Here is a 14910-nt window from a genome sequence, read left to right on the forward strand (position 1 = left end):
TGCAACTTCTCTGTATACTACAGCATCATCAGCGAAAAGCCGCATGGAACTTCCGACACTATCTACGAGGTCATTTATATACACTCCTGGAAATGGAAAAAATAACACATTGACACCGGTGTGTCAGACCCACCATACTTGCTCCGGACACTGCGAGAGGGCTGTACAAGCAATGATCACACGCACGGCACAGCGGACACACCAGGAACCGCGGTGTTGGCCGTCGAATGGCGCTAGCTGCGCAGCATTTGTGCACCGCCGCCGTCAGTGTCAGCTAGTTTGCCGTGGCATACGGAGCTCCATCGCAGTCTTTAACACTGGTAGCATGCCGCGACAGCGTGGACGTGAACCGTATGTGCAGTTGACGGACTTTGAGCGAGGGCGTATAGTGGGCATGCGGGAGGCCGGGTGGACGTACCGCCGAATTGCTCAACACGTGGGGCGTGAGGTCTCCACAGTACATCGATGTTGTCGCCAGTGGTCGGCGGAAGGTGCACGTGCCCGTCGACCTGGGACCGGACCGCAGCGACGCACGGATGCACGCCAAGACCGTAGGATCCTACGCAGTGCCGTAGGGGACCGCACCGCCACTTCCTAGCAAATTAGGGACACTGTTGCTCCTGGGGTATCGGCGGGGACCATTTGCAACCGTCTCCATGAAGCTGGGCTACGGTCCCGCACACCGTTAGGCCGTCTTCCGCTCACGCCCCAACATCGTGCAGCCCGCCTCCAGTGGTGTCGCGACAGGCGTGAATGGAGGGACGAATGGAGACGTGTCGTCTTCAGCGATGAGAGTCGCTTCTGCCTTGGTGCCAATGATGGTCGTATGCGTGTTTGGCGCCGTGCAGGTGAGCGCCACAATCAGGACTGCATACGACCGAGGCACACAGGGCCAACACCCGGCATCATGGTGTGGGGAGCGATCTCCTACACTGGCCGTACACCACTGGTGATCGTCGAGGGGACACTGAATAGTGCACGGTACATCCAAACCGTCATCGAACCCATCGTTCTACCATTCCTAGACCGGCAAGGGAACTTGCTGTTCCAACAGGACAATGCACGTCCGCATGTATCCCGTGCCACCCAACGTGCTCTAGAAGGTGTACGTCAACTACCCTGGCCACCAAGATCTCCGGATCTGTCCCCCATTGAGCATGTTTGGGACTGGATGAAGCGTCGTCTCACGCGGTCTGCACGTCCAGCACGAACGCTGGTCCAACTGAGGCGCCAGGTGGAAATGGCATGGCAAGCCGTTCCACAGGACTACATCCAGCATCTCTACAATCGTCTCCATGGGAGAATAGCAGCCTGCATTGCTGCGAAAGGCGGATAGACACTGTACTAGTGCCGACATTGTGCATGCTCTGTTGCCTGTGTCTATGTGCCTGTGGTTCTGTCAGTGTGATCATGTGATGTATCTGACCCCAGGAATGTGTCAATAAAGTTTCCCCTTCCTGGGACAATGAATTCATGGTGTTCTTTTTTCAATTTCCAGGAGTGTATATTGTGAAAAGCAATGGTCCCATAACACTCCCCTGTGCCACGCCAGAGGCTACTTTAACGTCTGTAGACGTCTCTCCATTGAGAACAACATGCTGTGATCTGTTTGCTAAAAACTCTTCAATCCAGCCACACAGCTGGTCTGATATTCCGTAGGCTCTTACTTTGTTTATCAGGCGACAGCGCGGAACTGTATCGAACGCCTTCCGGAAGTCAAGGAAAATAGCATCTACCTGGGAGCCTGTATCTAATATTTTCTGGGTCTCATGAACAAATAAAGCGAGTTGGGTCTCACACAATCGCTGTTTCCGGAATCCATGTTGATTCCTACAGAGTAGATTCTGGGTTTCCAGAAATGATATGACAATCGAGCAAAAAATATGTTTTAAAATTCTACAACAGATCAACTTTCAGAGATATAGGTCTATAGTTTTGCGCATCTGCTCGACGACCCTTCTTGAAGACTGGGACTACCTGTGCTCTTTTCCAATCATTTGGAACATTCCGTTCCTCTAGAGACTTGCGGTACACGGCTGTTAGAAGGGGGGCAAGTTCTTTCGCGTACTCTGTGTAGAGTCGAATTGGTATCCCGTCAGGACCAGTGGACTTTCCTCTACTGAGTGATTCCAGTTGCTTTTCTATTACTTGGACACATATTTCGATGTCAGCCATTTTTCTCATTTGTGCGAGGATTTAGAGAAGGAACTGCAGTGCGGTCTTCCTCTGTGAAACAGCTTTGGAAAAAGGTGTTTAGTATTTCAGCTTTACGCGTGTCATCCTCTGTTTTAATGCCATCATCATCCCGGAGTGTCTGGTTCAAATGGCTCTGAGCACTATGGGACTTAACTACTCAGGTCATCAGTCCCCTAGAACTACTTAAACCTAACTAACCTAAGGACATCACACACATCCATGCCCGAGACAGGATTCGAACCTGCGACCGTAGCGGCCGCGCGGTTCCAGACTGTAGCGCCTAGAAACGCTCGGCCACTTCGGCCGGCCCGGAGTGTCTGGATTTGCTGTTTCGAGTCACTTACTGATTTAACGTAAGACCAGAACTTCCTAGGATTTTCTGTCAAGTCGGTACATAGAATTTTACATTCGAATTCACTGAACGCTTCACGCATAGCCCTCCTTACGCTAACTTTGACATCGTTTAGCTTCTGTTTGTCTGAGAGGTTTTTGCTGCGTTTAAACTTGGAGTGAAGCTCTCTTTGCTTTCGCAGTAGTTTCCTAACTTTGTTGTTGAACCAAGGTGGGTTTTTCCCGTCCCTCACAGTTTTACTCGGCACGTACCTGTCTAAAACGCATTTTACGATTGCCTTGAACTTTTTCCATAAACACTCAACATTGTCAGTGTCGGAACAGAAATTTTCGTTTTGATCTGTTAGGTAGTCTGAAATCTGCCTTCTATTACTCTTGCTAAACAAATAAACCTTCCTCCCTTTTTTATATTACTATTAACTGGGTTGGAATATTTATTTACTAATCAGAAAGGCATGTAATTTGAAGTCATAATTAGAAATAAGATTTGTGAAATAAAATGAAATGTTCGCACTTCACTGCGAGCCTGTACTATCTTCATCGCAGTATGTTGGCCGAATTGCTCTGGGTTCCTTACCTTGGAGTAAAAAATCGCAATGGATGGTAACCAAATCAGTTCCATTCTTCGGAGAAGAAAGATTTTCTTTTTTACTCGCACATCTTCTTGTGTTCCCTCCTGGATCGTGATTTCAAGTTGCGTATTTATTTCCAATGTCTTGGTGTGGCATTACCTGTTTTTTGGCTAAGTACTCTACAGAATACCTCCATTTGCTTCTGTTTTTGAGGTCTTGGGATATTACGTCACGAAGACGTGGGAGGGCTTGAAAATCTTTTTTTCATGTTGTCTCCATAGCACGCAAGTAGCAACTGACTCTGGCAATGTTCTGACTACAATAAGCCACGTAGCTTTGTCTCACGTTCCCCTTTTTCCATGGAACACCTAAGACTGGTACTTTTGTATCGCGACGGTCGCGCAACACGAAGAAAATGTCACGGAACAGCCATGAAACTGGTTCTACGGCTTTGTCGCTGGGAGTGTACGAGGTTTATGGTTCGAGTACTGTGTGCGAAATGCTCTCAACACACATTGAGGACGACCGTACCCTCAACTTCTGACGACACGAAATATTGCAGGACCACGTATCAGTCTCGTGTGCGTGAGGTGTTTCTGTGTTGTCCCGTCGTAGCCCACACAGTGTCACCACGACACAACATTTTACGTTGGTTTCGAAGATCTCTCAGCTTGTGGTCATGACAATGTATACTCAAAGTATAAATTAATTTTTAGTGTATTCTTTCTCTATCGTCAGTTTACGGAAAGGAATGAGGAAACATTGAAAGACATTTATATTGGCGTTTACCAGTGCAGTTGGTTGACCAACTAACTATGAGAATTCAAATTTACATTTTGCTTTCATAGCAAAACTGAATAGCCTAGCATTATCACTACTTATGCCACAAGAAATCGCTTCGTAGTGCTACGTAAAATTCTGTCTTCTTCCTTGAACTTTTAACATCTTTTATTGGTACAGGGACTATCCCAGTTGTATTCCCGGAGTCGGCATATGCGTTTCGTTAATCCTTTTCACAAAATGTAGTGGGTCCAGTTTCGAAAGCCAATAGTTTAAGGTATAGCTCAAAATCATTCGATATTTTATCTGATGTTATTCACAACAGTTACTTTGTCAACAGAGCTTTTGTCAACAGATGCCTCTTGTGAGTACTCAAAGATGAACCAAGAATAATACTGATGTTACTCAATTAACTTCAAAAGACAATAGCGTATCTTACACTACTGGCCATTAAAATTGCTACACCAAGAAAAAATCTAGATGATAAACGGGTATTCATTGGACATATATATTATACTAGAACTGACATGTGATTACATTTTCACGCAATTTCGGTGCATAGATCGTGAGAAATCAGTACGCAGAACAACCACCTCTGGAAGTAATAACGGCCTTCATACGCCTGGGCATCGAGTCAAACAGAGCTTGGATGGCGTGTACAGGTACAGCTGCCCATGCAGCTTCAACACGATACCACAGTTCATCAAGAGTAGTGACTGGCGTATTGTGACGAGCCAGTTGCTCGGCCACCATTGACCAGATGTTTCCAGTTGGTGAGAGATCTGGAGAAGGTGCTGGCCAGGGCAGCAGTCGAACATTTTCTGTATCCAGAAAGACCCGTACAGGACCTGCAACTTGCGGTCGTGCATTATCCTGCTGAAATGTAGGGTTCCGCAGGGATAGAATGAAGGGTAGAGCCACAGGTCATAACACATCTGAAATGTAACGTACACTGTTCAAAGAGCCGTCAATGTGAACAAGAGTGGCCGAGACGTGTAATCAATGACACGCCATACCATCACACCGGGTGATACGCCAGTATGGCGATGATGAATACACGCTTCCAATGTGCGTTCACGGCGATGTCGCCAAACACGGATGCGACTATCATGACGCTGTAAACAGAACCTGGATTCAGCCGAAAAGATGTTTTGCCATTCGTATACCCAGGTTCGTCGTTGAGTACACCATCACAGGCGCTCCTGTCCGTGATGCGGCGTTAAGGGTAATCGCAGCCATGGTCTCCGAACTGCTGCTGCAAATGTCGTCGAACTGTTCGTGCAGATGGTTGTTGTCTTGAAAACGTCCCCATCTGTTGACTCAGGGATCGAGACGTGGCTGCACGATCCGTTACAGCCATGCGGATAAGATGCCTGTCATCTCGACTGCTAGTTATACGAGGCCGTTGGGATCCAGCACGGCGTACCGCATTGCTCTCCTGAACCCACCGATTCCATATTCTGCTAACAGTCATTGGATCTCGACCAACGCGAGCACCAATGTCGCGATACGATAAACCGCAATCGCGATAGGCTACAATCCGACCTTTATCAAAGTCGGAAACGTGATCGTACGCATTTCACCTCCTTACACGAGGCATCACAACAACGTTTCACCAGACAACGCCGGTCAACTGCTGTTTGTGTATGAGAAATCGGTTGGAAGCTTTCCTCATGTCAGCACGTTGTAGGTGTCGCCATCGGGGCCAACCTTGTGTGAATGCTCTGGAAAGCTAATCATTTGCATATCACAGCATTTTCTTCCTGTCGTTTAAATTTCGCGTCTGTAGCACGTCATCTTCGTGGTGTAGCAATTTTAATGGCCTGTGGTGTATATTGCTGAAGTAGTTTTGAATTCAAAGGATTAATTTTAAATGCCACTGAGACATTCGTGTCAATCGATTACACCCAAAAGTTTTGAATTCAAAGGATTAATGTTAAATGCCACCGAGACATTCGTGTCAACCGATTACACCCAAACATATGTAACAAGACAGTTTGTTTATGACTTCACTGCTCATTTCGGTGTGTTTCATCTCCAACGTAAGGTTTAATCAGCTGAATTAAATACACTGCCTGACAAAGAAAATGTGAAGCACGCAGAAGGGGAGGAGGAAACGGAATGAAACTTCGCGCGTTGTGAGGGCATGCGATGTTATTTTAGTGATCATAAAATCGAGTCAAATTTACAAATAAATTGTCAGTATGAGCTCACTCATCAGCATGACGTTGTATCTGATTGGGAAGAGTGTCATAAGGCAGTTGTATCCGCTCCTGTGGCAAGCTGGCCCACGAATTTAACAAGTCTTTGATGTCCTGGATACTGACACTGGGACGGATCTGATGTCCGAGATCGTTCCACACGTGTTCTATCGGGGACAGAACTGCGCTGTGGATCTTGCTGATCGCAGGAGTACACATCACGAACAGTTCACAGAAGCATTTTCCATGCGAGGACGAGCACTGTCCTCCTCAAAAATGGTACCACGATACTGTCGCAAGAAAACTAACACACGAGGATGCAGGATGCCCGTGACATACCGTTGAGCTGTCCGAGTTCCCTCAATCACTACGGGCCGTGTCCTGAAATCATAACCGGTGGTTTCTCACACAATGACACCGGGAGTAACGCCGCTGCGCCTGTCCTAAACTTTGGAATAACAGGAACTCTCCCCTGATAGCCTGAACTCTCCCCTGATAACCGCCACACTCTCCGACGAGGATCATCAGGGATAGCGCCGAACCCCGAGTCATCACTGAACGCAATAAAATGCCATTCATCAGCAATCCACGGTCCCCAGCCACGTTACCACTCAAGACGCAGGCGTTTGTGTTGTGGTTTTAAGGGCAGCCAACGCATGGATCATTCCCTATTCCAGCTGCTGCTCTTTGCCACCAGATGGTGCGGGATGACACAGAATGATCCAAGACAGCAGGCGCAGATGCGATGGGGTTTCCATGTACTTAGTGCAAAATCCCATAACCCTCCATTTTGGTGATCAGACTTGGTCTACCGGGACCTAGACGACGAGTATTCCTGCCCCAACAGTCTCATGCAATCGAACATTGGGTCGCTATCACATCCGAATGCCCCAAAAACCTGAAAATAGTACAATTCAACCTGCCGACCAAATGGACACCCACTATCCCACAATGGGGCCCTTTCCAAACTCTGTCATGTGCTGATACCTCTGTCTCATACGAGTACGCGGTATCTCCGTGTCCTTTACAATGATTACTTAACATCTGACCACGCTTGGCGACAACGTTGAAAACGAATAGCATTAATGCTCTGTGATGTGCGTTCTACGTATCATAGAGAATAATTGCAACTCCAGTCATTTACATACCGGGCGATGGTGTTTAAGCATACGAAGTTACATTGACATCCGACCTTGTCTTCTAAGAGCTTCACTTTTTTGGTCGGATAGTGTGTATAGTAAATGTTGGTTTTAAGAGCTCAGTTTTGTGATCAAGATGGGGAAATAGCTATAATCGATTGAAAATTCCGATTCTTCTCATGTATGTTTTTATAGATACAGTATGACATGGGAAAGACATGCAATTTATGTTTATAATGCACTGTGTTAATATCAGCTTTTGAAAAAGATGAGGCAAATTCCAATTTGAGAACAAATGTCAGCACTCTTGTTTTACGTAATAAACTAAATATACAGCTTCCGTAGATGCATGTGAAGATATACGAAAACGGTAATGAGAAACAAAATAAATGTGATAACGGAAATAGTTACTGCATCTTGAAAATCCGTCTTCAGTAACATTCTTGATAGTGGAATAAACTACAGACGTTTTAATCATTGCTGTTGTATTTGTTGTTGATGTTGATGATGATGATGATGATTATTCTCATCTTGGAATCCGTCTCTGACAATTTCCTCGTCGACGGAACGTTATACCTTAGTTTTTATTCTTCCCGTCATTTTTTCCGCTACGACTAACAAACCAAGGCTGCTGGGAGAACAAGAGCGTCGGTTCACTGTCTCAGTGAAAACTGAGCCAAGTGAGCGTGAAGATTGCGCAAGGAGCGCGAGAGGACTGTTGTGCGCAAGATAAGGCGCACGGTGTAGCCTGTAGCCGACACCAGGGCGTTGCGCATCGTAACCGTCACCGCAGAGACACGGCGTCACAGCAAACATACGCCGCTCTCCCGCTGCCAACCGCCCTGCCCAAGCTGCTTCTCACCCTGCGGAACATTCTGGCCCACTTCATTCGTCAAGCACAGTTCATTCTCCCCATTACAATGGCTCGAAACTAGAGTTTTGAAACTACCGTAGGCTACCGTACACTATCATCAGTGAGCATAGCCTACGGTAGTTTTTCTAGTAGCTATGGTCAGTAAAGGTCGTACCCCGTTACCTCCACGTTACACACGTTGTATAACTATCTGCCGTTACCTCATTTCGATCGTCTTCTTAGCATATGCGACGAGTCTCTTACTAGGTTCCCCTACAAACCAGCAGCGGTGAACATTTTAGAAACTGAGTGAGGCTATAAAAAGGGCCACGTAACTCACGGAATATTTTTGATCTACTTAGTTATACTCTTGTCTGTTACTTAAAAATAAATAGTAGTTATAGCAAAGTTGAAACTGTCAGTGTTTAATTTCGGTTTTATTCGAGCTTTGTTGATCTGTAACGTGAAACAGCGGGATGTTGTAGTAAAAATTTTCAAAAATACATATTTATTATACAACCCTAGAAATCGCAACTTTCTCAATAAAATTTAAAAGAACGCAAAATAAGAACATAGCAGACATCGCTTCTACACTTCACAGAGTTTATATAAAAAATGTTTTTGTTATTAAACAACATTCGCACTTGTTAATAATAACAGGAATCTCTTGCCTTTGATCATGATGAAGAACATTCAAACGAGTACAAAATAACAATAATAATGATATAGATTCTTTTATGTATGTGCATGTATACTATACTTATATCAAAAGCAATTGCTTTGGTTGCATAAAAGCGCAGAAGTTACACGATCAACCAATTTCTGTTACGTATTAAATGAATTGTATATTTTTTAAGGATATGAAGTATTCAATGGACTAACACTGAACGATATGCAGTTCTGATTACGTGCAAATTAAAAAAAAAACAAAGTGAAGTCGTTGGTTCCCAGTTTCTTTCTCACGAAAGTAAGAAGGAACTTATGAGCGCTCAACGCCGAGATTATCAGCGTTTCTCCTGTACACAATCATTTATGTATGTTTCTTTCCCTACCAGTCTACCAATACTGCTGGTAATGCTACCACTTACTAGGTCATTTATATACTGTACCAAAACTACTGAACCGTAGTTCTAGTAGACCGCAACTCTACTCGAGAGACAATAATGCAAGAAGAGTGTACACGGTAACGTCCAGTCACTACGAAAAACTCTGGATTAAAACGAGAGTTTCCGACGATACTGGGTATTACAATCTTTGGAATCAGAGGTATATAGATGGTACAAGAACCAAAACTGACTACTCTGAGTTGGGAAACTAATCGTCACAAACTAATACTTTTTTGACATAAACAATTAACTTATTTTATCTATAATAGTTTGACAACACCGCGGTAGCTTTCGAAAATACCGGAGGGGACAGAACTGCAACCAGTCAAGCTAGTTCTCAAATAATGTTTTGTTTATTCAAAACTAGAATCAGGCAAGGCTCCATCATCAGATAGCAGAGACAGTTCCCTGCACAAAGTTCTAGATTTTTGGCTTGTGGAAATGTTTTGTGTGTATTAGTTTACAGAGTCTAGCTTTATTGCTATTTGTCATGCTGATCCAGGAACCAAAATTTCTCGGTGTAGTACAGGAACCGTATGTAGGACGCGTGCATTCGTGAGAGGCCACTAACAAAGAAAGAAACCTCGAAAAACTAATAATCAACGAGGACTTCAGACCCATACTTAATAACTAACTCTCCAGTGAACTTCGTACAGGATTATCAATTTCAAAAGTGGCAGTCAAATGGAAACCGTACACCCGCCACAACAGGACCATATAACGATTCCATTCAAAAGCAATTACCACACGCGTTAAGATATTCATCCCACTGGAAGACGTGAAAATCAGTCACTGTTTCGCAAACGCGGTCAGCCCCTGTGGGATTGACAACCGCACCCACTCTTGCACTTCCTCGTCCGAATGAAACCGACGTCTTCGCATGTCTTTCTTCAGGGCGCCAAAGATGTGCAAATCACACGGTGGAAGATCCGGGGAGAGCCAGCCCCAGTTTTCCTTGTTCTCTTCTGGCCAACGGCAGCAGCAAGACGACCCCAGGTGAACGGGAAACGCTCTGGGCACTTGCCGCTTTGAGTCAGATTACAGACTAATTACTCTGAGGGGAAGGTATTAATGTCGCTCACGTATAGGTGTCACCGTTTCCAATAGGATCGCGCGACTACGCTGTTGCCGTGAGACGACACCCTCCGTCATGTGGTACGCAGTCCTTACAACCATTACCCTTTGCCATCTCGATAGTTACCTCGTGCGTTCAGCTCTCTCTCTAACGTGTTAGGATTCTAATGTGAACTCAACTCTTTCCAGCACATTAATAATACAAGTGTAGTTTAAGCTATGTTGGTAAATGTATGTGTTGATACTATGATTCATTGATTGCTGTCTCTCTATGTAAGTGATCTTAGCTCGTCAGTGAAGGCTACTCTCCGCTATGTGTTTACAATGAACTATCAGTCATAAAACAACTTCAAACGTCTGATTACTTTAGAAATGACTGCTGAATGTTTGACTTTAACCGTGTGAGCGAGAAAAAGTTCAAGACAGGATTGAAATTATGCTTGAAGTTTGTTGGAAGTCTGTAAGTGCTTCCATTATGAAACTGGATCAGTATCCTAGCCATATCTAGGGACCTAGCTACTGGAAATAGAGCAGGCCGTTCCTGTTTCCAAGAAGGGTCTTAGCACAGATGCACATAATTATAGGTCTATATCGGTGACATCAATCTGTTGTATAATTATGAAACATGTTTTATGATTGTGTATTGTGACGTTTTATGAAATCGAAAATCTCCTCTACAAAAATTAACATGGATCCGGCAAATGGATGCGAAATCCAGCTCGCTCTGTTCGCGCATGATATCCACTGCGCCCTCAGGCTGATGCCATCTTCTTCAGCTTCATGAAGGCATCTGACAGCGTCTCACACTGCCGTTCAGTGAGGAAAATGTGAGCTTACCGAGTATCGCACCAGATATTCACTGGACTTCACTGCAGATAGAACCCTAAAGGTCGCTGTTAATAGAACAAAATTCATAGATGTGAAGGTAATTTCGATGGTACATCAAGTAAGTGTGATAGGACCGTTATTATTTACAATATATATAAATTATCTAGTAGACTGCATCATAAGCTCTTTAAGACCATTCGCAGATGATGCTGCTGTCTATAGGAAGGCAGCACGCCAGAAGACAGCAACGCTATTTAGAATTACCTGTAGAGGATGGATGAATAGTAGAGGGAATTGCAGTTAACCCTGAACAGAAATAAGTGTAAAAACTTGTGCGTGCATAGGAAAAGATGTTTACTGCTATATAACTGCACTACTGATGACAAATTGGTGGATACAGTTATCACAACAAATATATACACACTCCTGGAAATGGAAAAAAGAACACATTGACATCGGTGTGTCAGACCCACCATACTTGCTCCGGACACTGCGAGAGGGCTGTACAAGCAATGATCACACGCACGGCACAGCGGACACACCAGGAACCGCGGTGTTGGCCGTCGAATGGCGCTAGCTGCGCAGCATTTGTGCACCGCCGCCGTCAGTGTCAGCCAGTTTGCCGTGGCATACGGAGCTCCATCGCAGTCTTTAACACTGGTAGCATGCCGCGACAGCGTGGACGTGAACCGTACGTGCAGTTGACGGACTTTGAGCGAGGGCGTATAGTGGGCATGCGGGAGGCCGGGTGGACGTACCGCCGAATTGCTCAACACGTGGGGCGTGAGGTCTCCACAGTACATCGATGTTGTCGCCAGTGGTCGGCGGAAGGTGCACATGCCCGTCGACCTGGGACCGGACCGCAGCGACGCACGGATGCACGCCAAGACCGTAGGATCCTACGCAGTGCCGTAGGGGACCGCACCACCACTTCCCAGCAAATTAGGGACACTGTTGCTCCTGGGGTATCGGCGAGGACCATTCGCAACCGTCTCCATGAAGCTGGGCTACGGTCCCGCACACCGTTAGGCCGTCTTCCGCTCACGCCCCAACATCGTGCAGCCCGCCTCCAGTGGTGTCGCGACATGGTGAATGGAGGGACGAATGGAGACGTGTCGTCTTCAGCGATGAGAGTCGCTTCTGCCTTGGTGCCAATGATGGTCGTATGCGTGTTTGGCGCCGTGCAGGTGAGCGCCACAATCAGGACTGCATACGACCGAGGCACACAGGGCCAACACCCGGCATCATGGTGTGGGGAGCGATCTCCTACACTGGCCGTACACCACTGGTGATCGTCGAGGGGACACTGAATAGTGCACGGTACATCCAAACCGTCATCGAACCCATCGTTCTACCATTCCTAGACCGGCAAGGGAACTTGCTGTTCCAACAGGACAATGCACGTCCGCATGTATCCCGTGCCACCCAACGTGCTCTAGAAGGTGTAAGTCAACTACCCTGGCCACCAAGATCTCCGGATCTGTCCCCCATTGAGCATGTTTGGGACTGGATGAAGCGTCGTCTCACGCGGTCTACACGTCCAGCACGAACGCTGGTCCAACTGAGGCGCCAGGTGGAAATGGCATGGCAAGCCGTTCCACAGGACTACATCCAGCATCTCTACGATCGTCTCCATGGGAGAATAGCAGCCTGCATTGCTGCGAAAGGTGGATATACACTGTACTAGTGCCGACATTGTGCATGCTCTGTTGCCTGTGTCTATGTGCCTGTGGTTCTGTCAGTGTGATCATGTGATGTATCTGACCCCAGGAATGTGTCAATAAAGTTTCCCCTTCCTGGGACAATGAATTCACGGTGTTCTTATTTCAATTTCCAGGAGTATATATATATATATATATATATATATATATATATATATATATATATATATATATATATATATATATATATGAAATCTTCACAGGTTATAAACCGAGTTAGGTCGTCTTCTAGAAGTACCGTTTCAATGGATTGCGTATCCACCATCTTCACCTGAAGATAATGGAAACGCAGTCCATTGAAACGTTGTGATTAGAAGACGACGCCACTCGGCTGATAACCCGTGAAGATTTCATAGCTGAAATACACCGAGAAAGCCTGCAATCGCATAAAATATATAGGTAAATCTATCCGGGGCGATCTTGCGTTGAATGACCACATTAAAAAAATAATAGAAAAATCACATGCCAAACATATTCATAGGAAGAATCTTAAGGAAATGTAGTTCATCCACTGAAGAAATGGTTTACAAGGCGCCTGTTCAATGGATTATTTAGTATTGTCCAGCAGTCTGTGGCCCCTACCAGGTAGGTCTGATAGAAGAGATAGAGAGAATGAATGGAAGAGAGGTGCGTTTCGCCACGGGATCGTTTAGTCGGCGCGAGAGCGTTACAGAGATGCTCATCAAACCTCAGTGGCAAACTCTACAAGAGAGGCGTCATGCATCACGGAGAGGTTTACTATTGAAAATCGAGAGACTAAATACGTCTCGCTAAATGTACACAACGAAAAAACCGAGAAATAAGAGCTAATACAGACGCTAACCGAAAATCATTCTTCCTGCGCGCCATTCGTGAATGGTATGGGAATGAGAGGATTAGTTAGTGACCCCAGAATTACTTTTCGCAGTACACCGTCAGGTGGCTTGCAGAGTATTGAGACAGATGTAAAATACAGCCTGGGTTATTTGTGCTACATTTTAACCAAAAACTAGTTTTCACGCATCTCAGTATTTGCGACGTCACATCTCCTGAACTGTGTAATGTACATTGATATAATTTTCGGGGTGCATTCAGTGATATATGGAGATCCTATCAGCAAAGTGAATTGCGAATAGAGCCGTTAGTAAAGAAATAACAATCTAATACGTCATGCTTGATGTTGAAGTTTGACCGCACGAAAGCGAAATTGTAGTAACCGACAAATTTTTTCTCTTGCATCATTTTGTGTTAAGTGTCAGCGAGAAAAAGTTTCACAAACGTTTGAAATCTTATGTAAAGTTTGTTGGAAGTCGCTAAGCGCTCTCATTCTCAGATACTGGATAAACAGAATCCGGGTATTTCCTCATCGTCAGTTACGAATCATTACGATAAACACAATTTCAAACTTTAATATTTGTCTTACTGTATTAAACCTTTGCCTTATAATTACATCTCTTAATGAGTAGTTTATGACGTCATTTTAAATTTTTAAATTCGGTCAGTAATTACGTGAAATATTGAAAATCAAATTTTTGTTGTCCCTAGAAGCCGTTAGGTAGGTAACCTGTACATGGTACAGTTTTCCAGGATAGAGGTTTAGTGATATCGATTAAATTCCCGGAAGCTTGCAAATTTTCACTCCAAAAGGCAAAAGGCAGAGCCTGTGGCTACGGTGGGAAATTCTGTGGTGAGCGGTTTACAATGGTCTGTCCGGCGTTTAGTACTCAGAAAGAGGCAATTACATACGAGCAAAACTACGAGCCTCTGTTTGCTGTTGCAAAACGAGACACACAAAAGTGTTCCAAATTTCTGGATTCTCAGAAGGCTTTCGACGCCGTACATCACGAGCGGCTTGTAATCAAATTGCGTGCTTATGGAATATCGTCTGTGTTATGTGACTGGATTCGTGATTTCCTGTCAGAGAGGTAGAAGTTCGTAGTAACTGACCGCAAGTCATCGAGTAAAACAAAAGTGATTTCTGGCATTCCCAATGGGGTGTTATAGACCCTGTCTGCTCCTTATCTGTATAAACTATTTAAGAGACAATCCGAGCATCCGTGTTAGGTTGTTTGCAGATGATGGTGTCGTTTATCGTCTAGTAAAGTAATAA

The sequence above is a fragment of the Schistocerca cancellata genome, chromosome 4, assembly GCF_023864275.1.
Source record: "Schistocerca cancellata isolate TAMUIC-IGC-003103 chromosome 4, iqSchCanc2.1, whole genome shotgun sequence".
Taxonomy (NCBI): domain Eukaryota; kingdom Metazoa; phylum Arthropoda; class Insecta; order Orthoptera; family Acrididae; genus Schistocerca; species Schistocerca cancellata.